The sequence below is a fragment of the Haemaphysalis longicornis genome, unplaced genomic scaffold (genome assembly GCF_048455015.1).
Source record: "Haemaphysalis longicornis isolate Haplotype H1 unplaced genomic scaffold, Haemaphysalis longicornis Haplotype H1 scaffold_1, whole genome shotgun sequence".
Lineage (NCBI taxonomy): Eukaryota > Metazoa > Arthropoda > Arachnida > Ixodida > Ixodidae > Haemaphysalis > Haemaphysalis longicornis.
In genome coordinates this window covers 297,699,027-297,726,209 of record NW_027526203.1, presented here as the reverse complement: position 1 = coordinate 297,726,209, position 27,183 = coordinate 297,699,027, and the positions used below count along the sequence as shown (strand labels likewise).

The window sequence follows — 27,183 nt, the reverse complement described above, 5'->3', positions numbered from 1 at the left end:
ACAATGGGGACCTCGATAGACAACTGGTTGGAAGAGCTCCGGAATGCCTTTGGAATGGCCGTGGAGCACAGGTAATAGCCCTGTTCGGTTATTTTGTCTTCACCTTTGTGGAAAATCAAACGCTTCTGGCATACAGCCCCGTCGACATCTCCGGTCGCGACGCAAGCTCCTTTTTCATCTTGAGTTGGCGACCAACCAACTTACCAAACCGGCATATTAGCCCACCATAATGTTCTTTGTGTTTCTCACGACGCGCACTCACTGCACCCGTGACGTAAACGATGATATTGGCCAAGAAAAGGCTGGAATCTCAGCGGTTGTGTGCGCTCACACGCTCGTACAGACTTCCCGAATCCCTCACTTAGCAGCAGCCGTCGGGGCTGCAGTAGTTACCGTGTTGTCGGGGCTGGGACAGGATGGTCAGCGTCGTATGGACACTCGTTGGCTTGGAAAGCGCTGCCATGGTAACGCGTCGGAGCTGCTGGCCCCTCCCAATATCCGTGATCAGCACCTCTGATTCACCCATGCCCTCGACTCACTTGGAAGTGTGAATGGGGGGCCGGACAGGGTTGGCGCTGCACCTCCACAAAATGATGCGAGGTAGAGCAGTATTTACGAAGTGTATGTACAGGCTAATGCACAGAGTGAATATAAAGTGGAAGAGAGCGTCTCCCGCTAGCCAGGAAATACTGCTCGCGCGTGACCGCCCAAGAGTGATCTTCCGTGTTCGATTATTCCAGTGCGGCACAGCACATCGAGTGTCCACTTGGCATTGGATGGCATAAGTGTTTTGTAAACATACATACATACATACATACATACATACATACATACATACATACATACATACATACATACATACATACACATACACATACACATACATACATACATACATACATACATACATACATACATACATACATACATACATACATACATACATACATACATACATACATACATACATACATACATACATACATAACTACATCCATACGTACAGGTCTACTTCGCGACAATAATTTAAGCGTTCCTTTTCTCTTTCTCTCGTATCTGTTGATCGCTCCTTCTTTCTCCATACTTAAATTTCCGTGAGTATATACTGTCAAGATCCGTATTCAGCTACCTAACATGCATGCCATTCTTAACCATTTTTCTCTCATACATATGCGGCATATTCGAATCATGTTGGAGTTTCTGACATCGAGAAAGGAACCCATTTGAGCTGCAGGTTTGTCCCGGTGAGACAAAACACTTTCCCATGAGCGCATCCTCCCGTTCGCAGCCCAGCACGGCGTGTTTCGGCGGCACGTTCATGAGAGAGACAAGCAGAGCCGGCGTGGAGCACGTGTTCGCTAGACAAGCGTCTCGGGGCGCGAAAGCGAGCGGTCTTTTTCCGTGCCTTCCACGGCCCCAGCGACCGGCCGTGGCCAAGGGCCCGCCGCGGCACGATTGTCGGCGGGGCTGAGCCGCGCGAGTATTTCCAGGGGAGAGGGGGTAGCCCAAAATAAAGCCCGCACTCTGGGATTCGGGCCAAACGAAAGGAGCCGCAGGGCCGCAGTCGCGCACGCTGCTCGCACCGGATCTGCCTCCACTGGCCTCCTGTGACCGAAGGGCGCTGTCCCAGGTAAGGCCTGCAGGGGTCACCCTTGCCGCCGTTGGACACTTGCATACTCGCGGCCACGCCGTGCCGTCGCCTGGCCCCGTCGTAGAAGGGTGCTCATGCAGCTGTTGCGGTCGGCCTTGGCAAGGCTAACCATTACCCCTTGCTGCGCTCCGACAGGGGCTCACCTCGTGTCTGGAGTTAACAGCCAGGCGCCAATCAGGGGCCACTACTGGTTAGGCTATCGTTAATGGAGAGAATGCAAGCAAACTCGCGCAGTGCAGGCTTCTCACCTGGGTGCGTACGACCTCTCGGTCGAGGCGGCCTCCCTGACTCGAGAGGACGGGCGTAGAATCGAGCCCTCCGTGGCGTCGAGTACACAACCAAGAATTATACTATAGTCCATGTGTACCAACAGTGTGCCTTGCCTGCTGTGAGAACGCCTCAGTGTTCGTGCTTCATGTTTTAAAAGCCCACTTATAGGTCACGATTACTTTTGGTGTTGCCCCTCATGGCCGCAGATAGCTTCTACATCCATGGTGGGACCGCCGTCCGGTCACGGTTGCCGTATTATCTGGTGCTCGGTGTTTGTCTGCTCAAGTCTAAGCATGGGCATGCGCATCAGACAAACCTGTGAAGTGTGTTTCGGCGTCTTCCTTCCTTCTTGTACACTAGCCATTCACTTCCTCACTAAGGGCGACATGTTCGCTATAACCCATGTTTATCATCTTTCCGCACGCGCCCTTTATTCACAACTGCCAGTTTCTACTGCTTTTTACTCTAAGACTATATAGGTCCGCCTTCTATGGGCGAGCACGTTGATCGCCCACAGCACCATGCGTGTTTTTTTTTTTATCTCTATGTTATATTTTCGGGCAAAAAACCCACTAATTGAGCCCGACGACGATATATGCAGGAGCACAACACTCATCTCAACACTTTTTTTATAGTTGGAATTTCAGGCGCCGTACCCAGATCGCGGCCGTGAGTTGCGGCGCAGCCGACGGCTGTGGATTAATTTAGAATTCGTGGGGGTCCGTAACGTGCGCCGAAATTTAGCACAAACAGGCGTTTATGTTCTTGTTTTTTTTTGGTTATGTCTTGCTTTATTCTTGTTTGTCGCGATCATCAACCGCTGTGGCCAGGAATCAAGCCGGCGAACGCGGGCTCAGTAGCGCAGTGCCTTAGCCACAAAAACACCACGCAGGGTTAAACGTCGTTTTAAAGCGAGGATTTAGTGTCCTCACCTCCGTGGTCCTCACTGATGCCGATGTACGCCAATGCGCCCAGCAGGAAAGCCAACGTTCCCTGACGATGATGATATATGATTGTGGGTGAAGTAAAAGAAAAAAGCGCTTCCCGTGGGCGGAATCGAACCCACAGGTACCCCGGGTTATGAAGCCGGCGTCTATCCGATGCTCCATTTCGACACGGGCGAAGCGAACTACGCCGAGCAGCAGGTACCGATTCGCGCCGTACACCCCAAACCCAAACGTTAGGCCTACGGAGGGCACACCTGAGAGTTGCGTGGGTATTCTGGAACACCCCCCCCCCCCCCCCCCCCACCATCTTGGTCAACAGCGAGGGAACGAAGAAGAGATCTCATTGAAGGCGAAAAACACGATCGCCGTGCGTTGTATGATTTCGTTGCACGCTTTTCAAGTGAATGCGTACTGCAGCACTACAGCGTGCATCATATGCCTCGGACGTAAGCTCTGCGCGTAAAACTTGAAATTCATATTTTGAGCCCTAAATTATCATAAGGACGCCATTTTTAAATCACGTAGCATGTATCGATTACATTTTTAGGAACTTTCAGCTGGCTCATCGTATAACGAATATTGCAGACTTATGCAGCCAGCGCTAGGCCTACCGCGTGCTGAATGAACGAATGGACGTCTGCTATAAACTATGCTTGCAGGAGATTTCTGTAGAGGACTTTTGAAAGGTATTTTACAAATGATCTTGTGGCGCAGTTATTTCTTTTTTCACACCAGCAATGAGAAAGATTACGCTCAACTGCCGATAAAGTTTTTATAACAGCGGCAACAGAAAGAATCAAATCTGGCCACATCTGTGACGTCACGACGCAGTTTTCTAGTTAGATATGATTTACATTTTCGTGAGGCACCACAACCCCCCCCCTCCTCCTACATTCTGCAAAAGCTTCGAATCAGTTGTTAATTCGCTCAATACATGCTGGACATCAGGGCTCACTGTTATCACCATTCTGCTCAAAATAAAAGCACTTCTAAGAAATTCACGAGATATTCATGCGCTAGGGGCATGCGAAATGCACATTGGCCGCTTTTATGATGGAGGCGAAAAGCAAAAACGCCCGTGTCAACGAGATTTCGGCGCACGTTAAAAGATCCACAGGTGGTCAAAATTAATCCGGAGCCCTCCACCACGGCACGCCTCATCGCCTGCGTTGCGTCGGCGCGTTAAACCCTACAATAAATCGAAATGCACATTGGCCCAATTGCGTGGAAAGGGTGTTCACTGCATCAATATACATATTTCACTTTTCCTAAATGAAGGGATGTCCTGTGGCATGAGCGCAACTACGGGATAAACGTAGTTCCTAGATTTATAAAGACAACACTGACGACCATTTGCCGATACCGCAAAACTGCCGCCGCAAAACCTCGGAATTGGCAGTCAAGAAAACAAGAAAATTTTTCTTCGCTTTCTTTCTTTCTTTCCAAATTCTATATCTGTTTCAATGACCTACCACAACCTCCCCTTTGCTTTCCGAGGTTTTCTTGACTGCCAACCCTTATTTCTGTGTTATTTCTACGAGCCCCTCATTTCCTATTCTGATTCGCTACATGCATAGCGAGGGCCTCTGTTCTGGCAGTCTTGGTGCCATAGGGAGCTTAAGAGGGTTCAACGCTGGTTGACCACTCTCGACAGGTCGTAGACACTCGTGTCACGGCGCGGGGATTAAAAAGAAGGTCCCCTTCACGCCGAGAAGTCAGAGTGGCGCTGGCTACCACCCCCAAGCACAGGAACAAAATTACATTGACATAAATACCCCAGAAAGCGAGGAGGAAAATCGCCCCGCCGGTAGCGTAGTGGTTATCGCACCAGACCGGTATTCTGGAGGTCGTGAGTTCGGATCCCACCTGGCGGGAATTTTTTCTTCGCTTTCTTTCTTTCTTTCCAAATGCTTTATCTGTTTCAATGACCTACCACAACCTCCCCTTTGCTTTCCGAGGTTTTCTTGACTGCCAACCCTTATTTCTGTGGTATATATATATATATATATATATATATATATATATATATATATATATATACCGTATAAACCGGAATATAGGTCGATTTTTTTTCCAAAAAAATCCGCACAAAAGTCACCCCTCGTCTTATATAGCGGTCATTGGCAGAATGTAAATCGCTGTCTGGCAGCAATGTGCAAGCGTAGTCCGTCGCCAATCGCCATTTGTGTCGGACTGCTCTCTCGTTCTATCAGGCCTTTATTTGATTACGCTTTTCTCTAGTTTTTCGTCTTTTACTCGTCTATTACGCGTGCGTGCGTACGTTTCTGTACGTCTCTGTTCCGAGTTGAGTGGCGGCAGTCGACGCCAGTTCACCGCGGCGTTTAAGCTGACGGCGATTGCGTCACCGAGCAGAATGGGAATATTGCGGCGTAACGCCAGTTAGGCGTTTCAGAGAAAAGTGTGCGGTACTGGCGGAGCCAGAAAGTTAAGCTGTGCGTGTGCAACCTCCGAAACCGATCGTTCTGTGGACGTCAAGCAGTGCACCCCGAGTTGGAGAACAAAGTGGCGGACTTCGTCCGGGAACTTCGCTCACGATCGCTCCGGAGGCCATGCGCGGACCGGCTCCGCGAACTGTACAATGAGTGGATAGCCGGCGACAACAAAAAGACCTATACGGGCCGGTTGCGACCGTGTCAAGCTGGGTGTCCTTCTCTGGGCAGTCGCTGCCCGACGACATGGGTTCACGAGCGTTCAGGAAGTGCTCCATCAGCAACGCGCCTGATGGCATGGAAGATGACAGTGCGAAGCAGTCATCCTCAGACGACTCTGAGAGCTCGGACGAGTGACTTCGGCAGGCATAGTGAGTGGCAGTGACAGACGGGCGTCGAAAATAAATATAGACATTGTGAGTGCGCTTCTGTGCCATATTATTTTTTCTGTCAACTTTTCCCACCTCAAGGTAGGGGGTCGACCTATATACCGGGTCGACCTATAATCCGGTTTATACGGTATATATATATATATAAAATCCAGGGAGTAGTAGAACTTTGAAGCTGGTAGAGAAAAAAAAAACTTCGAACAAGGTACAAGCACGGTCGTGGCCTACGTTTCAGCAAAGAGAACTTGCTTTCCTCCAGGAAAGCAAGTTCTCTTTGCTGAAACGCAGGCCACAACCGTGCTTTTACCTTGTTCGAAGTTTTTCTTCTCTTATATATATATATATATATATATATATATATATATATATATATATATATATATATATATATATATATAGTATAAGTAAAGAGTCGGATACACAGCAAGAACAATAACAAACAACGGGACTTGCCTTCATCAGAGTAAAGTTACATGATTTTGCTGTCGCAAACATTTTGAACACATTTCTTATATAGGTTTGCATATAAGAAATGTGTTCAAAATGTTTGCGACAGCAAAATCATGTAACTTTACTCTGATGAAGGCAAGTCCCGTTGCCGCTACGTAAGTAAACATTGTTTGTTATTGTTCTTGCTGTGTATCCGACTCTTTACTTATACTATTTCTGCGCGCTTTGTGAGTTTATCTTTCTCTAGATTTATATATATATATATATATATGTAACGCAGGAGACATGGCGTCCGTCGAACCAACCTCTTTATTAACAACTTCTTCATCGTCCACCACTATCGCACCGCACCTCTTGGTGGCTAATTTCCCATTTCAGCTTAGTGAAAGCCAGTTGGCAGTCACAGTCCCACTTCCACGTAGCGTCTTTGCTGAGGAGGCACGTCAGTGGATGGGCAATTTCACTGAAGTGAGCGATGTACCGACGGTAAACATTCACGGTACCGAGAAAACGCTGCAGCTCTTTCGGGCGCGATGGTGTGGGAAAACGCAAAATCGCCTCCACGTTGCTTCGTTTCGGAGTGACTGCGCCATTTGAAACCCTGTGTCCCAGGTACTCAATGGATGTTTGTGCGAACTGACATTTCTTCATTTTGAGCCTGACGCATTTGCTTTTAAAAGCGTTTAAAACGGCGTCGAGATGCTTCAGATGGTCAGAAAACGTGTCAGAGTACACCACAATATCATCGAAGTAGTTCGTGACGTGCGCTAAGCGGTGTTTTGCTAGGATGGACTTGACAGCCCGCTCAAAAGTGGCTGGGGCGTTCCGGAGACCGAAAGGCATAACAAGCCATTCGTAGTGACCGGTACGTGTCACAAAGGCTGTTTTCGGAGTGTTTTCCGGGTGCATCTTGACGTGCCAGTAACCCGATGTGATGTCTAATGTTGAAAAGTACGTCGATTTCCCGAGAGAGTCTAGAACGTCGTCAATGCGTGGGATGGGTTGGTAGTCGGGCACCGTCACTGCGTTCAGCTTGCGGTAATCTATGCAGAAACGTGTGCGCCCTTCTCCCTTTTTCTCTACCAGAAGTGCCGGGGCAGCGTACGGAGACGTAGACAGCCGTATTACGCCTTGCGTGAGAAGGTCGCTGACTTGTCTGTCCATTTCGACGCTATCGGCTTCTGAGCATCGATACGGAGCCCTGCGGATGGGGACGTTGTTTGTGACGGGAATGCGATGCATCTCGCTACTGATACACCCAATGTCAGTTTGTGATTTGGAAAAAATGTTCTCATACTTGTGGAGAAGTTGCTTAAGTGCAGACCTCTGAGTTTCATTTAGGTGGGCCAAATCGGAAGCTTGAGGTTCCTGTACACAAGCGTTTTTGTCAGCCGCGTAACGGACTTGTGGGCGTTGGGAGTGGAGGACATCATTTCCTTGGCGTAGGGTCAGGGTGTCGAGGTCTAGAAACAAGTTAAAGAGGCAGGCGCTGTCCAAGCCAAGAAGTAGATTGCTCTTCATTCCTTGCAGAACGTGCGCTTCTATTTCCTTGGTGATTTTTCCGATTTGTAGTTTTAGATTGACGCGACCCAAAGTTTTGGTAGATGATGTTACTTGATCTACAGTGATGCATGAATCTCTCATTATTTGCAGGCGAAGGGTTGTCAGCACTGCTTCGCTGATACAGGTAATTGTGGCTCCGGTATCAAGAGTAGCGCTTACTGGGTACCCGTTAATGAGTTCTTCAAAGTGAATTAACATAGCTTTGGGTCGCCCTCCTCGTTTCCCTGGTTGGTAGCGAGGGCGGAAATGCTTGCGCGTCGTGGGCATTCATTGTGCCAGTGCATCTGTCGTGGCAAGCCGGGCATGGCGCAATGCCTGCATTGGGACATGGGTGCTCAGCCCGGCGTATTAGGCGGACGCTGATGGGAATTGCCGCTCGGTGCATTGATATGTGCGTATCGACCTGGTGGAACGCGGTGCGACTTAGCTCGGTTCATAGCAGCCTCTACTCTAAGCGCAGCTGAAAGCCGCGCTGCTGGGGTGGGTGGAGTAAGCCCGGCAAGGGACATTTCCATTTCAGCAGGAAGGCCGTCGATGAGCCCTGATATAAGGTTTGCGTCCTTTAGTTCAGCGAGGCGTCCCAGACACATTTTTTCATCGTAATACTCCTTGAGGCTCTGGCCCGATTTCAGGCGGCAATGAATGAACTGACGGAATGGATCCGCGATGGCGCTTGTGAACCGTTCGGTCATGCATGCAAAGAGGTCCTCCCAAGCTGTGCCAGTGTCAAACACCTCGGTAAGGTACCAGCGGAAGGCCTCACCTTCAAGGTAATCGGAGAAATTCTACAATTTGTCTCGCTCTGTCCATGCAGCGGCCGCAGTCTTCACCTCGAAGAGTCGGAGCCACTTGTCAAAGGGGACATCGTCGCTTGCTCCAGAATACTTGAGGATGGTGATGGCTTTCTTGGATGTTGTCATGATGCGGGGTTGCACGGTAAATCCTGTCGACTAGTGTAACGCAGGAGACATGGCGTCCGTCGAACCAACATCTTTATTAACAACTTCTTCTTCATCGTCCACCACTATCGCACCGCACCTCTTGGTGGCTAATCTCCCATTCCGGCCAACTGCCCTGTACCATCCATCTGCGGGACGTCACATATATATATATATATATATATATATATATATATATATATATATATATATATATATATATATATATATATATATATAGAGAGAGAGAGAGAGAGAGAGAGAGAGAGAGAGAGAGATAAAACTCACAAAGCGGGCAGAAACAGTACAAGTAAAGCGTCGAATGGGATATGTCCTTGGGAAGGAGGCCGCGCTCCCCCCACCTCTTAGAAACGTTTAACCCTTTGTGATCTATGGACCCTACCTATTTCCTGTTCGGTTGCTAACTCACTATGCAATACTCTTTTGTGCACTGTATCTATTCTTTCCATCCGCGGGGGCACACCCAAAATACAATCTTCGTTTATGCCTGTATGGATCCGTCCGAACTAGTCTCCCCACCCACTGAATACCTTATTGTATACTTTTCTCTTTTTTTTATTTGAAAACACGATTGTCCAGTCTTCCGCACTGTCTGAACTTGCAGCCCACGCCACGTACGTTGCCCCGTCGTGGTGCAACCTTGAGAGCTGCCTTGCAGGCGTGGCACATATTTGCCCTCATTGCGCCAGAAACTGTCACGAACGATATTTTCTGTGACTGATTCGGGTAAGTAAAATAAGTCTGGAAAAGCACCGTGTGACGACATGGTGTGGAAACGTTTTGTTGCACTAATCAGACAATAAAAGGCTGACCGTCAGAAATTCCTGACGCATCGTTCGTTAGCTTATCAGATTGGTCGAGGAAAGTCGAACTTCCTTGCATGACAGGAATACGATAAGCGTAAGGTCAGTTACTTCCCTAATGGAAACAAGTCACGAGCCGTCTAGTTACTTATTGTTCTCGGACATTCCAGTCTATATGAAGTCAGCGGCCATTAGGCCATTATGCCACTAACCCGCTTACCGCTTTTACTCTTGCATTTTAATTTCACCCGCCAGCTTGACTGAGCCGGCCATGCGGTACAGAGTCTTTCTACGGCAGATGCGCGGATTTGTGTGATGTACATTTATATTAGCATAATATATAAATATCAGTGGCGTCATGTAGGACACGAAATTTTTAAACCAAGAAGCCAACTAGTGCCACCCCCGGGAGGCAGGTAAGCATGGAACTACGTCACCATGTGAACATCGGAAGTTATTCCCTATTCGTCCTGGCTGTCGTAATATTAAACGAGGGATTTATTCTGTGATAAATCTGGTTAGTACAGCACATCATCCCAAGATATCTTGCCCTGGGGCTATGATTATCCGATACAACGTCATGTCAAGCTAAGTTTGCGTTCTGTTTAATTTACAACGGGATGTCAAACTAAGTTTATTTGATGCAACGCATCTCATGCTCGCCCCTCTGTCCTTCCTGCGTCTGTCCGGCGTTGTCCGCACAGCTGCGCCTATCCTCCTCTCCTCTCTCCGATAGCGAACACTCTCTCCCAAACAGCTGCGGGTTGGCGCAGCGCGCTCTCACTCCGTTGCTAGGCGCTGGTGGGCGGCGCTGCGCATGTGCAGAACTCTCTCTCTCTCCGCGCTCTCCTCTCCTTCGGGCGCTGTGAATATAAAGCGGCATGCCGCGCTCCGGCGGTCTCAGTCGACGGTCGTCCGCCCACCTCCCCTTCGCGTGAGAATCCCTGCTATAAGCGTAATCAATACGACGGAAAACGCCAATGGAACCCCCCATGAGATGCGTTGCATCACACCAGGGTTCCCGCGAGGGGAGGTGGGCGTAATTTTTTCTGTTCGAGTTTAAAGAAACGCCTTCGCATTGTTGCCAGGCATATATGAGGTGGTTTGATTTCGACACAAGGCCGCACGAACTTGAATCGGACGCTTCCAAGCAAGGTCAACGAATCAAAGCACAAATTCGTACAGAACCCACTCGGAAACTTGTTTGTTCGCACACATATCTCTCTGGATCATCAAGCTGTCCGGCAGCTCAAGAAAAACGTACACGAGCACTTTGTAGTTCACTGGCGTAACCAAGATATAATTTCGGAAGGAGCCTCCAAAAACACTACACAAATCACCCTCCCCTCCGCCCACCTCCCCCTTGCTTAAGCCACGTATGTATATGTAAGAAGTTGTCAGCGCCTTGGTAATTTACAGGGGGTACAAAGCGCAGCAAAGTTTGATGTCCATTCATTTGCCTTGGTTTCCCCATGTATATATTAGGGACTTCTTTTTGAGCTATCAGCCACGTAACGCAAAAATGCACTGCATTTGTCAATGCTTAAAGGTTAGTAACCAAACACGACACTTTTTTAATTTCTTTAATATTCGGAATCTGTACAGCTCATTAAAGGACCAGTGGTGCAGCTTCTCCTGTTATTTAGTTCAGTAGGTTTTTATGTTTTGTTATTATGAAAGTATGCAAAACATTCGTGGGGTTTGCCTCGGACTTGCACTGAGCGTGGTTTTCTAGCGAACTGTGCAAACACAGTTGCTACAAGAGGACGTGCGGGTCGCAATCTCAGGCTTTTCCCAGGTTATGTGCACTCATTAATAGCATTCGAACAATATTTCTATACAATGTTATATTTTGAGACATATCCGCTGTTTCAGCCATCTACTTAAATAGAATGCCTGAGCTTCCTTTCATTTTATGAAGTCTGGGTGAATATGATTGGAAGTGATAGTAGATCCCTTTCCGTGGTATACCCTTTCCGATTGTGTTGCTAATTTATTCTTGCTCACTCTCTGTCGCAAAAACAGCCAAAAGGAAGACCATGTACAAGCCCTTATTTCCACCCCAACGTTACCCTTACACCATCGCCCTTTGCGGCAGGACGGAGCTGTGGCTTCTTTTGTAACTATGTAACTTCGTCGCGTGAAACTGCTCCGTATCCGTCGAAGGCTAGATGTTAATAACTGTACTTTATGAACTTCGTCACTTCGAGTCCTGTAATCAAGAATGCATTGAGGCAAGGTACACACGATCATGTTCAACAATTGCGTTTGCGTTTCCTATTGATCAAAAGCTGTAATGGTAACTTGAACTACTTTGGAAGTCATCCAAGAAAACATTGACTGGCAGATTACCGTGAACTTTAAAGCTAAGGCAAAGAGCGATGCTCTTTGTCAACGTCTTTTGTTCATTCATCGGCCCCTGATGGTTCAACTTGCCGGCAATGCCCACGGCTGCGCTACATTGTAAACAAACACTACAGTCCGTGAGCAGACAAGCTGATGCCCTGGCTGCATGGTCGCCGCTGCGGCCCCGCCTCCTGGTGCTATGTTTGTCCATACTCGAGCTACCTTTTGTTTCGCAGAGGGCGTCAATGTGCCCGTTTGTGTACTAACAGCACTTGTCTCCTGGTCGCTTTCACCGACAGATCTGATACACACACCGAGCCGGCGGGCAAGCGGCCGGGCTGATAACTGACTCTGGAATGCCCAGGTGATAGCGTCAGGCCCAACGTCCCTACAAGGGGCTCGACCGATCAAGAGTACAGAAGTTACCACGTACTGCGAACGGAAATCAAATTTTTGCATCCGACAAAGTAAATCTTCTTTCATAAACCTGAAGGATTTTACACGTTCCTCGCGCAAAATTGATTGCGAGGAACGTTTCATTCATGACACTGCAATAACAGCCTTTGGGCAAGCCAGTTGTAAACTGGGAAATACGGAAGGTCTCACATGGATTTTGAGTACCTACATCCGGAAAATTGGCGGAAGTAGGGTAATTGTGGTTTCGCGCTAAAAAGGAAGAGCTCAAGACGGGGCACCCCGAGTAAAAGACGCTTTGTTAAGTAAGGCGTGTTTATGCATGGGCTCGGTTCTTTGCGCGGTGACTACATGTAGATGAGGGTAGCCAACAAATACGTCAGTGCATGCAAACTACAATACGCAATAGCGGGTTCCTGGTTGCAGAAGTTAATGCTGAGTCCCTCCCTTCAGCCCGCCTCATCCTCGTCGTTGCATTCAACGATTAAGGCCGCCACTTTCCAATCACATCTCATACGCCTAGTCTTCTGAAAAAGTTTATTTGTAATACATAATCGGGTTTACCTGTAAATTCCCTATATGCTGCCAAGGCTTTCTTTACACTCAAACTCTGTGGAATGTATACGTTTAAAACCAAGCAAGGAAAGAACCCCCAGTTTGATTTTCCTAAATATTGTTATGCAGATAGATCCGAAAACGAACGATGAACCATGGGGTATCGCCGCAGAAGTATCGACATTTTTTTTCTCCTTCTGTGCGTAAATAGCTTTATTTCGGTCGTACTCTACATTAGTTCCTCCATTTCTCAACCTGGACATGTAGCGCTGTCGTGCATTCTGTTGCTCATCACAGAAAGCATCAATCGTTAACAGCACGTCCGCTGCGAACGTTTCAGATTCCCTGTTTGTCCCCTCAAGTGCGCACTATCTTTTTTTCGGGTTAACTGATAATTTCTATACAGCGACCGATAAACAAACTGGTTGCGCTCGCCCGGGTAAACGCTCAGAAATTACGCACAACGCAATCCTAACTCTAGGTTTTCGGCTAACACGACACTCAAAATTTGGGAATACATAGGCGCGTTTCGAGCGCACCACCCATCAACTGTAGAGGATTAAATATCGATGGATGCTGCTAAGTGTCAATGAATGCGCCTTTTCTCAAGCTTGATTTAAAGTTCTTATCGCAAGGAATGGCTCTACGGGAGTGTGCGAATCGTTACACGTCGGGTTAGGCGCGCCCAATGCAACAACGGGGTTTTTGTTCATTCCCTCCTACTCGTCACGTTTCCCACTCACCTCTAGAAAAGGTCTCGCCACGAACGTTAGACAAAAGTGGTCATGAGGCAGAATGTTTCGCTATCTTTCCAGTTGTTGTTGTTTTTTTTTCTTTGCCTGGTAAAGCGGGGGACACAATACCTGTTGTTCCACGGGCTGTGACGTCTTGGCTTCATTTCTGTAAAACATGAAATGCTGAACTCCCCCACAAACGTTTTCGCGTGTAATAATCGCGATAAATTATCATATAATAAAAAAAAACAATGGTATGTAGTAGAATCCTAGGTGTGACAAATTTAAACATTTTCTTTTTGCTGCTTCACGTATAGACCGGCGAAGGAGAAGCTTGATGACATTCCACTTCAGGAAGAGCGCACACCACCGTATACAAGCGAGCAACAGTTACTATTCCTCGCGTGTGCGGTTTCCGTTGGACACCGTTGACAACATGGCTGACGGGATACGAAATCCAACCGCCGCGGTGGCTCAGTGGCTAAGGCGTTGTGCTGCTACGCCCAAGGATACGGGTTCAATCGCGGCCGCACTGGCTACTCCTCTGATGGAGGTGAACAGTGAAAAATCCACGGGTGGTCAAAATTACTCCGCAGCCCTCCACTACAGCGTGTATTAAAGCCCACGTGCAGCGTCGGCGCGTAATTTGATACGAGATCTACCCAACGTAGATCCGAGACGGGGTATCCAGTTTCTAACAGTTGAAAGGTGTCAACCAGCCGTAACTAATCGCAGAATGCAGGCTGTGTACGGTAAGACTGATTATGGTCTCCAAGAGGGAGGATGTGAGGAAATAAAATATTCCGCGGGTTGCATGCCCTGAGGCTTGTTTCTGGGACTGACGAAGCTACCGTTCTGAGGAATACAGCAATGCGTGAATAACGTCGTTAGTTATGTCGTTTGGAACTGCTTCAACCGACCGCAGCAAGGAAAAGGGCCAATAGTTCCAGGAGCAACAACTGCCTTTTTTGGCGGACGGAAACTGCCGCATTCCGAAGCTGTGCAACGAGTGCCTGAACATGTTTTATGACTTATAAGAAAACCTGGTATATCTTGTTTCAGTATATATTGTTTTATCTACTTCTGGAACGTCTGCATAATACCTTGTTTTCCATTTCACGGAATTACTAATAAGGTATCTGTTATTGTTCGTCTAAATGAATTTATAACAAATAAAAAATATACAGCTAAACCTGGATGTAACGAAGTTGACAACAGTCCGCAATTTTTCGTTACATCCAGGTTTTCGATACATGCAGGTTTCGAGTTCAGGCTCGCGGGAATGAATCAGAAACGAAGCCAAAATGCTAAAAATCAGTGAAGGTGAACTCACCCTCTCTTTGAATTTATTTCACAGCAAAAAACAGCGTGAGTTGCGCCGCTTGCCTACGCACGAGCTCAGTCCACTACACGGCGCCTCGAACAAGCAAGGTCAATTACCCCCGTATTAACAAACGTTACTTAAGTATCACATTTGCGTTTTGACACTTTTCGGCGCCTTTACCCGTTGCAGGAACCAGACTTATGCTGAAAGGGTGCCTTTTTGCGAACTTGATGCTGTTTACCGCACTCAAGGTGCTATAGCTGGGATACTATGCGAAACATTCTTCTTCCTCGCTAGAGCTGACGACATTTAAAATTGTGCGCTTTTCTTGAAAAGAAACAACTTTTCGTTCTATAGCAGCAGCACTCATCTCAGACGAACCGATACCACAGATAGAAGTGGAGACCCACGACTACACGCCGACAAATGGCCTTGCCCCTCAACGAAACCACACTCACACGTGGAAACACACTATTTGCGGTGCGGGCGAAAAAAAAAAAAGGGAAGGGGAGTTACTGTCGCTAGCTGGTGGGGTGTAAGGCTACACAAGCAGGACCAGAAGTGGCTGCTACGTTAGCGACAGGATGGTGCTAGCCCCTCCATTCACCATGATCATCATCATCACCACCACCACCACCACCACCATTATCGCCGTCTTAACGAATTTGGGGTTTAGGCATTCCAGACGTTTTCATTGCTGCTGGCTTTTTACGGTAGTGCTAGTAAGTGCTAAACTAGTTCACTTTGCCGGTCGATTTTTGAGTAAAAGTGGGAAAAAACACGACTCATCAGCTCGCCGACTTCGTTACATAAAGGTTAACCGCCGCGACGTTTCGTGACATAGAGGAGGCAAACACATGGGCTTCAACGGGGGTGGCAATGGGGAATTAAAAAATATCGTTAAATCCACGAAGGTTCGTTATATAGGTTCGTCACATCCAGGTTTAACTGTATTACTACACTTTACATACCATTTTGCAAATTTCCCTATCTTCTTATCATTCTCATCGACCTCAATCTCGTTTTGGGCCCAAATAAAATTTACCCCTCTCTCTCTCTCTCTCTCTCTCTCTCTCTCTCTCTCTCTCTCTCTCTCTCTCTCTCTCTCTCTCTCTCTCTCTCTCTCTCTCTCTCTCTCTCTCTCTCTCTCTCTATCTATCTATCTCTCTCTCTCTCTCTCTTTCTCTGTCCTGCTGTTACGAACAATTTTTATTGTCAAACAGTCTATCAAAGTAATTTTATTTTTGTTTTGTGAATTATTTCCCGGTTCCCGTTGATTCTACACATTAACGCTTCAAAAGTAATATTGTCATGTTTTATGTTATTACATCCCATTTCATACTACCAACACTAATATTTGGCCTGTTTATTAAATGCCCACCGAAAGCCAGCAGGACTGCATGCTGTTCCCCAAATAATAAGGCACTCAGTGAGTGAGTGAGTGAATAAACTTTATTTAGACGAGCTTCAGGCGCTGATGGTTGGGTGCCCGACCCGTGGGGGGCCTCCTTTAGTCCGGGAAGCCCTGGTCCGCGCTTGCTGCCCTGGAACGCAAAAAAAAATTGCTGTGGTTTAGCTTTGGTTAACCCCAGTTGATAGAGAACGCTTCACTGCCCTGGCTAGGCCCATTGTCGAGGTGTGGTTTCGCAATGATACACACGCATGTTTGCAATGAATACACTGTTTATTCATCATCTTTTTTCGCCTCACGGCGTTCTTTAAGCCTCGCTGCTGTGCGAGCGACCACGGCTGAGTATTAGTCTTCCTCCATCGCACACGTACGCGTCCGCGCCGCACGTGCCCTCCTGGCCTTCCTTCATGACGCGTGCTTATCGCTGTGGCGGCGGCCTCCTCGCCTTCCTCTGCCCGGTGGCGACACGGGTCCCGCGCACGTCTCCTTTCGCTCCTCACCTCTCTCTCCCCTGCCGCCTATCTCCCCCTGCCATCGGCCGCTGCTCCGTGCCGGGCGCCTGCGGAAGGGGATTTGATTTGACCTCGAGCTCTGAAGGGCAAAACTGGTCACCCCGCGAAGACTGCCCGAGGTAGCGTAGTGTAGCTTTCGCTACAACACAGTCTTTACAAGGGCGACTGTGCGCCAAAATGTTTGCTAAATGACTGAGAAGAACAGGGGCCCAATTCTCTAGAGAAACGGCGCGCGCCACTTGCCCGTCGTTTAGAAACGGCGACGTTGGGGACGCACGTGATTGGCCGTGTGAAAAATGTCGTCACGCGTTGCGTCATACGGAAAAGTACCGCGGAGCAGTCGCTCATGGCCCGTGACCTACTTATTGTGCCGTTTTATGTGGTTTGAAAGACAAAAGGCCGTAATTGATTACGTCAAGTGTCAATCAACCGCAGGCCAATCGACGGCCAGAAACGATGTGTGGGGAAGTGCGTCGTTACAAACGGCGCTCGCTTGCGGCGTAAGCGTCCGTGGTTCCTCCGCGGTGCACAGGCGGTTCCGTTCGTGCCTTGTCGTCTGTTAATTGCTTTTACCTCGGTGTTTTGTAAAACTCGAAGCTCGTTTGCGCGAAATACTTCGGCGACATACCTCAGCGTGATTTCAGCGAACATTTTCACGCTGTCGCCGATGCACGTACCCGTCTGTCAACTCCGACGCCCCAATAACTACGCGGGCGCACGGAACAAACATATGCCGCACATTTTTCCGCCAGGCGCACTTGGGCTGCACCAGTGTGCCAGTACGCGGCGGCACCAGTACGGACAGTACGCGGTAAATAGAACGCTGCCGTAAACCGCGCCTAAAATGGTGCACCTCGACATGGCGGTGCATTCGCCTCTTCGTTAGCGGAAACGCAATCTCCGCAAGCTCCGAGACGACAAATGCCATGGCCAAGGCGACAACACACGCCGCGCGACGCGTTCGCCCTGAGCGACGAGGAGTTTGCGCGCAAATTTCGCCTTTCCAAGGTCTCGGCGCGCACTCTCTGTGGCGAGTTGCGGCTCCGTCTCGAACCTCAACGGGCAACGTTCCCTAGAAGTCTCAAAAGGGACAACGCTAGGGAACGTAGCTTGCTCTTTGATTGGCTAGTTCGTCTCCTCCGTTCTCCCCGTCACCTTGGAAGGCCGGTATCTTGCTCCAATTTGACGTCCAAATGACGTCACACGCGAAACTACGGCGCCGTTTTGGAGAATTGGGCCCCAGGAGGTGTGAGTTAAATATGTTGACGTGTTCAAAGTAGATGTGAGTTAAATATGTTGACGTGTTCAAAGTAGATATTGTAATTTTTTATAACCTAAGCAGGGCAATGCAGCTCCAACAGGTACGGTGTGCACACAAACAGTAATAACAGCGGTTTTCCGTCATGGTTTTGAAGAGGGACTGTTATCAGATAGCAGCAAAACTTCTGCACAGCTAATTTTCTGTACGTAAGTTTAAAGAGAAGAAAATGTGGAGCTTTGCCATTTCTACAAATTTTGTCCACCAGTCCAGGACAGCGGTGGGCAAATGGAATCACTAGCTCTTACCTCATCTCAAATTGAAATCAATTCTCTTGCCCTCATCTCAACCTCAACGTTAAATAAGCATTGAGGTTTGATTTCAGTTTGAGATGAGGTAGGAGCTAGGGATTCCATTTGCCCACTGCTGTCCAGTACTGTAGCGCAAGGTTTGTAGAAATGGCAAAAGGGAGACGGAACGCGGCTATAATGAAGCATGGAGCCCTCTGGGGATAAAACATATACGAGGTGGTAAGGGGAGTCTGGAAAGGGGTCATGGTACCAGGATTAACTTTCGGAAATTCGGTTCTGTGCATGAAACCAGAGACCCAAGCGGGCCTGGAGGTAAATCAGAGGGCGGTAGGCAGATTGGCCCTAGGGGCCCACACCAAAACTACAAATGAAGCGGTGCAGGGGGATGTGGGCTGGTCTTTCGAGGTGAGGAAGGCGCAGAGCAAGATAAAGATTGAGCAGCGACTTCGTGACATGGAGGACGAAAAATGGGCCGCGAGGGTGTTTAAGCACCTGTATATGAGGAGCATGGACACGCCGTGGAGACTGATGACCAGACAGCTTACCAAGCGCTACGGAAACTCGGTAGGGGAAGGTGGGGTATACACAAGTTAAAAAGAGGTAAAGGCAGCAGAGACGACAAAGCGCGCACAGAGAATGGAAGCGAAAAAACCCTGGAGTCTTACAGGACAGACAAACTGGAAATTAAGAAGGAAGGAATTATGGCAATACGAAAGGCAGTGCATTGCTCTTCGAAGCACGGGCGGGGTGCCTGAGAACCCGGGCATACACGGGTATCTACAGGCAGCAGGATGACACATGTGCATGCTGCGGCAGTGATCGGGAAACTATAGACCATATTGTCAGGGGCTGCACAGAGATACGACCATCGCGGGGTGACAGGGAAACGACGCTGGCGGAGGCTTCGGGATTTGGGGCGAGGGGGAACCTCAACTTCAAGGCCATAGAAGTGACGAAGAGGCGACTGGAGTGGTGGTGGAAGAAAAGTAGGGAAGGGATGGGTACGCAAGCGGAGTAATCATACGGATCAGAATTTAGAGCAGCGGGGGGAAAAAAGGGGGTGGGAGCGATGAGAGTTTAAAACAGGGGTGAGGGGAGATGGGGGAGAGGAAGCAAAACTATTAGGTTAGCTAGGAGTAGGGCAAGCAAGCGTAAAAAAAGAGGCAAGTCGGTTGCTGACACCCCAATGCAAAAGGAGAGTCCCTAATCATCATCATCATCATCATCATAGCCCATACCCGCGATCTCATAGCCAATAAAAGAGGGCAATTAGCAGGAACACACTTTGTTACTCGCCTAGTTGCTACTTTGCAATTAGCATTCTCAAACTACTCGTGCAGGCCTCCGTACATGTTTCTAACAACCGTTTCCAAGTCGAAGGCCATAATGAACTCACTAGGTTTACCTTTAGTCAGCCAGAAGCATCGATCTGTGGCGGCGTCGGAGATGCGTGCTCGTATCACTATCTGACGCATCTGGGTTGGATTCCCATCCAGATACAAATTTACCCAATTTTCTTTCCAACCTCATTACTCACTTTTACTCTCTTTGCAGTGCCGTCCATTTTGTTCCCCATTTCTCGCTTACCACGCTGGACGCCGGATTCCGACGATCTAGTAAACTAATACTTTTGCAATGAAACAGAAGCAAGGTTGATTGATTTATTTATTGATTGATTGCAAAACGTTTCTTGGGGCATAAAAGTGGCTGACTTTCTTAGTCCAGAAAGCGCCGAGTCAGAGCAGCAGCCTGTGCGCGAGCAATGGGGCATTCCTGGTCCGCGCACCGTGAGCTGGCCTGCTCGTGCTTCCACTGCTCAGGGGTAGGCCAAGAGAAGGTGTTTGGCGCGGGCATGCTCAGACTAAGTGGTAGGTGGAATTCAGGACGGAGCAAGAGGGGCAGTGTACGGGTAAGTGGAGGGGCAAGGAAAACGAAAAAAAAGCGTAATAAAAACAGTGCGGAGTCTGCGCTGCCCGCGCTGTAGTCATGTCCAAGATGGAGCGATGCCAACTCGTCCAGCTTGCATGCTGGTTTGGGGGTCTTTCCTTTAGTGGCGCCCAGCAGCCTCACGTAAGGTGGCAAGAACGAACTAGCTTTCAACAATGCCACTTCTGTCCGCAGAGAAAGCTATATCTAAAAAGGGTAATGCGCTCATATTGAGCCTATCGCAGCATCAAGCGTGAAGGTCACATCACGCAAAAAAAAAAGTAAACCTTTCATCCTTAAACCTGAGCGGGGAGGCAATCCCACTCAATAATTTAACGAAGAGCTCAGAAGTAACAATGCCACGCTAGTGCACCTTATCGGAAGACTCATATCGGTGCGCTATCGGCACGCGGAACTTTTTCCATCTGCTGCAACGTATAAGCGAGAGTACCAAAAGCGGCTTCCCCCGGGGAGGCGAAATGTTTGAAATCGGACATATCACCCAAGAAACCACTTGAAATGCCCCTGGTAAAGCTTACAATTAACTTTGTAGCCTCGTAGGTAGCCAAGCGTATTGGTTTTTTGTTGGCCTCCCGATAGGATTTCTTGGTGCCCACTTTGTTTTCCATGTGCGTCATTTGGTTTGGCAATGTACCAAATATGGCACTCATGCATATTTTACGTCACTTCTGCTCTCTAAAAGTGAACGATGCATGTACGCCACGACTTTCGGTTGTTAAAAAAGGGATCGAATTCTTTGCCGTGCTGTGTTCACATCTTGCGGCTTTATGGCCTCATAAGGTAGGCTCCCGCATCGGGTGGTATACCGTGAGGCTTTTCAAGACTACCTTGTGAATCTTCTCTCCGGTTACGGCCCTTAAACGTATACTCCAGAACTGCGCACAGGACGCCAAAATGATTCTGGCGGAAGTCGACAGCCGAAGCTAACGCAACGTCTGGGCTCCTAACACTGCGGTATTCGCCAGTCTTTGAAAAGCTATCTCTATGTGTAGAATAGCTTCTTTTCTTCAACAGAGCGTGAATTCAAATTTTTGAGTGGCTTAACATGTCCTGCCTGTCTGGCCTGCACCAGTCTGGCCTGCACCTTAGCCTGCAATGCTAAGTGCCTTGTACCCTCCCTTGCCCCGCAAGAAAACAGCAGCACATGGCGACTGTCGACCCAGCGCTAACTTAATGGTCGGCGGTAGGCAGATTGACATTTGAGGCTCACAGTCTTAAAAGGTCCCTCTTAATCTGCTTCCCCACAATGTCCTTGAGTGACCAATAATTGCGATCAATTAATCAAAGTAGGTCACTGATCACGCTCATTAACGATTTCACTGGCTAAAAGTTATCTGCGATGCCCGTATGTCAAAATTTCGGCGTACCTCAAACATTCCCAGGTGGTTGAAATTAATCCCGAGCCTTCCACTAAGGCGCGCCCAGGTGCAGCTTCGGTGCGCAAAACATCCAAATTTAAAAGTGGTTTCCGGTTGACCTCACACAATGAAAAAATGGCGCATTGCATTGCGCAAAGCTCATTGCCGTTTGTATTTTTTCGCGTAAGTCTCGAATGAGCAAAGTAGACTTCGTCATTGGCCTGCTTTAGACGTTTGATCCCAATGATTGGCAGCTAAAGTGCATTGTTGGGAAGCGAATCCAGGTGACTTTTTGAATGTGCATAGTAAAACTGCGAATGTAAAAGCAACCGAAGAGGTGGGCTTGGGTTTTTCTTCTGGGTAAGAGAAGGAAGGGGTAATATGTGCTTTCGTTAGAAACAAATGGCACGAAATAAGCAGCTAATGTACTCAAGTGCATCGTCACCATCATCCCCATCACCACATTACACTCCCGGCTTTTCGCTCCATCGTGTAGTTTGACGCAGTAGAACGTTAACCAAAATGTAGAATAAACATAGCAAGACAACCTTAAACTATCGGCGAAAATTATTTCGCCAAATCATCAGCGCAACCAAGTTCGGCAAATAACATCTTGCATACAAGACCTTATTAAGCCCACAAAATTAAATAAGCGCGAAAGTTTGTTTTTGTTGTTTTCACCTTCGTCCAACAATATTTTTTGCACCTTAGAACCCTTACCTTTCGCATTTATTTACTTTCTGATGGTAAAAATGAATGATTGCAGCGTGTTCTGTGATTCGATAATGCAGCGTCCTTCCCTTGTTGCATTTCTGCCCGATGATCTAACCTTCTGGTGCGTCATTTTCCTTCAAGCCTACCTTTGGCAGTTCTCTGCGTCATTTGGTTTCGATGAGTCGAGCGTTATCGCTTCCAGTTCTCGTAGGTGGCACGTTTCGTTCCATGGTCGTAAAAGGCACGTGATTTTCGATAGAGATAAGAGCCGCCTATCAGTGCGCCTAGATTCGCTGAAGCACGCGTTGACGTCTTTCATTTTTGAACAGTGACCGAATAGCGCAGCATTTCGTGCTTCAATTGCTGGGTGTGCTGTGAACTCTCCGCCCCCCGCCATTCTCCCTCCCCGTTTACTTACTGGCAGCTGAGGCAATCAGGCGGGGGAAGCTGCTGTAGTGAGGCGTTTCTCGTGTTCGTATCGAGGTTTTCTTCTTTTGTTTTCGTTACCTGCGGGACAAATATTTACGCTACTCCCCAGATTTCCGGGTCGTCAGTAATTGAAGCCTACAGGAGCAAAACTCTTCGGGCACCTGCGTATTCGGAAACCTGCGTGTTCGGCGGGGTGCTCTTCTATTGTCAGTATTGATGGTAAAAACTTCACGCATGCGCAATGTCGCATTGAAAATGGTTTTACTGGGGACCTAAACATAACCACCTCGTTCAAAATTTCTTAACCATAAAACATCGCTTTCTACCACGTGGCTAACGAGCAATGTAGACTTCGTCATTGGCCTGCTTTGGTTATTTGGTCGCAATGGTTGGCATCTCGGGTACATTGTTGGGAAGCGGATCTAGGTGTCTTTTTGAATGTGCATAGTAAAACTGCGAATAAAGAGCAAACGAAGAGATGGGCTTGGGTCTTCCTTCTAGGTAAGAGGGAAGGAGTAATATGTCGGCTGGTCTGTGGGACGAACATGGTAGCAGTATGGTCCCAGTATTACAATCTTTTGCACTGGCCCCTTCAAGCTTTGGACAGGCCCCGTCGTCCTCGTTACACACACTTGTAAGCCACTGAACTTATTAGAGCATATTCCAATTGAGGTCCAATTAGGAACGCTTTCCCAGGTGAAACAACAGCTTATGAATGGGCGCATTTGGCCATTTGAGTTGTATTGCACTATTACATTGATGCATACAATCTGGCTTCATCAACAATACCTTGGAAGAACGGGAAAGCGTGTCCCAATTTTTTTCGTGGCACTTAAGTCTGCTTAGGTGCTCTTTGAGTGCTAAAGCACTATGGCTTTCCTGGCGATATTTATCAAAGACTGCTACGTCGTATACGTGTAGCGGTAAAGTTTTTCGTGGTTTCTTCGCCTTCCTTTCTTTGTCTTCATGGGTTAGCAGATCACAGATCATTCGGATTTTCCCACCTAGGAGCTACGAGTCTTTATTATGGCAGCGTCATAGAACCAGCATGCCCACACGCGATGTAGCAGTGAAGCATCGAAGTATCACCAGATAAGCCGTATGGCTTTCGCTTTCAAAGCACGTAGGCAGAGGTAGTGCCCCAAGGAATATTATTCCTCCTGGTACTTTTAGATGCAGAGCATCTGATTCACTCGCCTTGTCCCTCCGGCGTCGTCGTCGGCGTTGTCCACCCCTCCCCCATTCTCCTCGCCGCGCCAGCTGCGCTCTCCGCCGCTCACCCCCTCTCCTCTCCGATAGCAAACACTCTCTCGCGAGGGGCATTGGATTGGATACGATTGGATTAGATTGGATTGGATTGGCTTGGCTTGGCTTGGCTTGGCTTGGCTTGGATTAAAGTGGATTGTGTTGGATTGTGTTGCGTCATAGCCGCGGCACGTTGCGTCATAGCCGCGGCAGACGCGCTGGGGCCGGCGCATGTGCAGTACTCTCTCTTCCGCGGTTTCCTCTCCTTCGGGCGCGCTGCGCATATAACCGGTGTGCCGTTCTCCGGCGAAGCAACATCCACGCTTGGCTCAAACACCTAGAGTCCACGCCGCTTTACAAGTACGCCAACGTCGTCATCGACTGGGACCGGCTTACGCAGTCCCCTCAACGTTATGCGCGCTATAAAACACGGTCCCTTCGCCGCTCCGCCTATGCGTCGCATCTACACAGGGGTTCCCGGGAGGGGAGGTGGGAGTTTTTTTCGTGCATATTTGTAGTGCTTCGAAGGCAGGGTTCCCCGTGTTAAGTCACTTCTTTGTCACAGTCGGTTCGATTCCCTTCCTTGTCATGGTTTATTCCTTAGTTACGGGACACGGACTTTTGATACGAGCCGCTGCTCACAACGTCGGGTCTTTTGCCTCATGGGGCACATAATACTTTCGCATGAATATTCCTGATAGTACTGCCAACCACTGTAGATCTGTTAAAACGCGCCCGGCGCTGATTTGTACGTTCAGTTCACCAGCCATGGTAGTGCAGAAGCTAAGGAGTTGCACTGCTTCGATTTGCAGCAGGGAAGGCACCATTTCTGCCAAACAAAAACTCCTGGTTGTAGATATCGGGGTATGCTAAAGATAATCCGGGGGAGGGGGGGGGGGGGGGCTAGTAAATTGTACTGCAGATGTTCCCTGCGATGCGCCTCATAGCCTTCAGGCGTAGTCTCCGTATATCAAGCGCCAATTGTGCAGTTTTTTTTATTTTTCGTAACCTTTGTTTGCATAGGGCAAGAAGGGCGCGTCAGCAAAAGCTTATCCCACTGATTTCACACGAAGGTTAGGCCCTTCACAATTTAGCGAAACCATTTCAGAAGCAACGTATTTCGCACGCAGCAAAGATTTAAATTGAATATTAACACGGCAAAAATGCTTTGCCAAACGCTCAATAATTTTTGTGCAATTTATCATCAAACGTTACTCCGCATAGAGTTAGCCTTATGACTTTGGTATCTATGTAACCTTCTTAAAACCACCCCCTAAACGTGATAGTGCAGATCAATCAAGCTTTCACCTTCTCATAATAACTAACACTTAGCAAAACACTAAAGAACTTCTGAAAGAACAGCCGCGGAAAAACTGCGGGGACCCGGAAAACTGTTCCTGGTCACAGCTCGGAAGTCGGTATACCAACCAAAAAAGTAAAAGTTTTGAGGACACAAATGCTATTCTTATTGGGTCCGTACCACTCATGGAGCAAATGCCGGAACACCTGCATTGAGGTCATCCAAACCAGTATATCTTTTAATTAATTAATGAAGTGTCTCCCCTTCCAACAGTTTTTTAGGTACCTTTGAATGCTGCAGCAACATCCTCCATCGTTACGTAGTATTTTTGGCTCGTAAACTACTATAATGCTCAGCGTTCAGGGCTTGTCCTGTCTTCTCTTCCTTGTGTGTCGTCGTCTTTGCGCATTGTTAACTCCTTCATCATGCCCGCACCAACTAGCCCACCAAGATATCCTCGTGAACTTTATAATGTCTGCTTAGCCAAATTCAATGAGTAATCAGGACTCATTTCTTTTTGTTTGAAACCACTAAGCAGAGTTTGGGCAATGGCAGCTCAAACAAAGCCGTAGTTCAAGCTGTGATCAAAATATTTGTAATTCGACTATAGTACCTGCATTTCGTCCGACAGTTGCGTAAGGGAGTCCCGAGGTCTTGATGCAGTGGCGAAATGAACTGAGCAGATCGGTGCGGGAGCGCAATAAATAACAGAGGGAGCGGCACAGGGCGCGTACTGAACCTCGCGCATCCTACGCTTCCGGAGTGCAGAGTCCCCATTGTTTGGTGCGGCCTATAAATATCTTCCGCTGAAACAACACTCGCTGGGCGCTTCCCTCGACGCTGCCCTGTCTCGACCCGCTTCCGACTGCCGCTCTCGCGGATGGGCCAGCTGCACAAAAGCGGCCAGACGGCTCCAGGAATGCCTGGCGCCGCTCGCGACCCGCATGCGCTCAAGCAGCTATTGTCCGTCCTCGTGCGCTTTTCTTCTGCGTGTCTTCGACTCCAACCGATACTGCGGTGTAGGGGTAGGGACGGACTTACTTCCAAATATTGGTGCATTATCGAATGATCGATCACGTTTACACGACACCCGCTGACGGCTCGTATATACAATCTCTGTTTGGTCGAGAGGCAGAACCACCGCTATTTCACTCGACGGCACGTCGAAATAGAAGTAGGCCAGTTGTGTCCGGCCGTGGTAGTATTGTATGCAGCAAGTAGATAGAGAATCCCCGTTAATGTGTTTATCACATTCAAGGTACTACAAAAGAAAACGATGGCATAACAAAGTATACAGGTTACCGAGAACATCTGAACTGCTTGAAGGTTCATCCTCAATAACAATCCCCGTCCGTCATAACATTTTGGAGCGCAGCACACATCAGTTCTATTTTTACACTTATCGGCCTGCTTCCCCGTAAGGCATGAGGTTTAAATCTGGCGGTTTCTTTTTTTTTTAAGTTTAAACGCGATTATCTGCTCTGTTGAGAAAACTAGAGAGAAAAGGAAGCGCTAAGGAATCGACAAAAAAAAATGCGCCGTGCACTCCGTACAGCGAGTTATCCAGCGTGGCTGTAACGTGCGCCCGCTGTTTTACGCATGACGCGTAGCCTACCAATCTCCAAGTCACATGCGGCCGGTGTTTGCTATTGCCACGTCGACGTTGCTCCGCCTGCACCGCCAGCCACCGCCTCTCCCGCCCTGGCCGCTTGGGCTGTGCTTCACGCAGAAGCTCGCTGCGCGCACGCTCTCTGCACGACGCTCCCTTCGGTGCGCCGTTCCCACTCACCAGTGTCGGCACATGTGAGAGTGTATCCCCGCCATCTCAAAATCCAGCCTTATT

At 48.4% G+C, this 27,183-nt stretch overlaps 1 protein-coding gene across 1 annotated transcript in view; it reads left to right on the top strand.

The window, feature by feature from the left end:
- The first annotated feature begins 1,480 nt into the window (after positions 1-1,480).
- LOC144148756 (uncharacterized) overlaps positions 1,481-27,183 on the top strand; it is an 82,720-nt gene continuing 57,017 nt past the window's right edge. The window contains exon 1 of the mRNA XM_077680275.1: positions 1,481-1,630. The gene's annotated coding sequence lies outside the window, so the exon portion shown is untranslated. The remainder of the gene's footprint in view (positions 1,631-27,183) is intronic.